Source organism: Petaurus breviceps, unplaced genomic scaffold (assembly GCF_028583685.1).
Source record: "Petaurus breviceps papuanus isolate PSGF00001 unplaced genomic scaffold, PetGlider_PUasm1.0 174, whole genome shotgun sequence".
Taxonomy (NCBI): Eukaryota; Metazoa; Chordata; class Mammalia; order Diprotodontia; family Petauridae; genus Petaurus; species Petaurus breviceps.
The window spans coordinates 35789758-35791081 of NW_027185761.1; the positions used below are offsets into that span (position 1 = coordinate 35789758).

The 1324-nt window shown below is 40.9% G+C and overlaps 1 protein-coding gene across 1 annotated transcript in view; it reads right to left on the reverse strand.

The window, feature by feature from the left end:
- Positions 1 to 1066, reverse strand: part of CNTN6 (contactin 6) — a 517724-nt gene extending 516658 nt beyond the window's left edge. The window contains exon 1 of the mRNA XM_069084074.1: positions 832 to 1066. The gene's annotated coding sequence lies outside the window, so the exon portion shown is untranslated. The remainder of the gene's footprint in view (positions 1 to 831) is intronic.
- Positions 1067 to 1324: the final 258 nt, after the last annotated feature.

A 1324-nucleotide genomic window follows, 5' to 3' on the forward strand; every position in this document is an offset into this window, starting at 1 on the left:
CAGTTTCAACTTAGACATTCAATACATATATAACCCAATCTTCTAAAAATACAGAACAGTGACAGAGAGCACCATTAATGTGATGGACTGTACATGGTTTATTAGAGAGTTTGAAAAAGTTTATGTCTCATGCCATAAACTTCAGAAACTTTTCATAAAGTAATATTTGTTCCTAAATGCTGATGTTCTTAAAAGCAATAAATAGCAAAGGCCCCTCCAAATGTATAGAACCCTTGCTAGGTAAGCTGCCCGAGGAATGAAGCCATTTTTTCTCAGAGTTTCTTTTATTCCCTCCACCTAGGCCTTCAGTACGTTCCCACTGCATGCACACTTCTTAATGCTCCCTCTAAATCATCCTTTCACCGCCCATAAGCTCTTGTAAAAGAAGTTGGTGTCTCTTTCCACCCCCTCCACTGCCATGAGAGGCAGTATACTAAGCCATAGGCGACTTCCAGAATTAGCACTGTCATCTCCTGTTTTAACCATTAGTTTCACTGCAACTAAGAGTGGGGAATATACTGGAAAATTATATATAGCTGAAGCTCCTCTTTTGCTGGTTTAAACCTCACCTCCTCTGAATACAGATCCAAGATAGAAAAAAAAAAAAAAAATATATAGATATATATATATATATATATATATATATATTCCTCTCAAGGAATAAATGCATTTTAAATCTGAGGAATTCCTAGAAACAGCATAAATAAAGCAGTGCCTTATTTTTTTTCATCCTCTACCTGTTATGCTAATACAACAGCACTGAAAGGTAAAGCAAAGACAGCTTGGCCAGCATTATTCACATTGCAGCAGACAGCACAATTTTGTACTTACAGATCTGAACAGGGGGATGTCTCAGGATCTTTACAATTCTCTGCAGAACTCTGTTTTCAGCTCTCAGCAAGCCTTGCTGTTCATCCAGGCAGAACCAAGCCGTCTGGAATGTCTATGCAGCTGGGAGATAATGGAACTCTTTCCCCAGCTGGGATTACAAGCCTTTTATCCACTGAGCATCGCGTGGTCCTTCCCTGGTCTTAACTAGGGAAACACACTGCCAGCCTGCTGCATTCCTGACGGGACCCACACAATTAGTGGAGGGAGCATCCAGGCATGCTCCGGTCAGAAATAATCGGACCTGAAATTCTCCTTCCCATTAAGAAATTAGCTCCATCTCCATCAGCCTTCATGCAGGCTGAAAGGGCGACAAAACAGCTTCCATACCAGGGCTATGGCAGATTTAAATGATTTTTCCCTTCATTCTTTTCCTAGAGATAGGCACTCTAGCGTGGGTCATCAGAAAAGCTCTTTATAAAAGGGGGGAGGACAT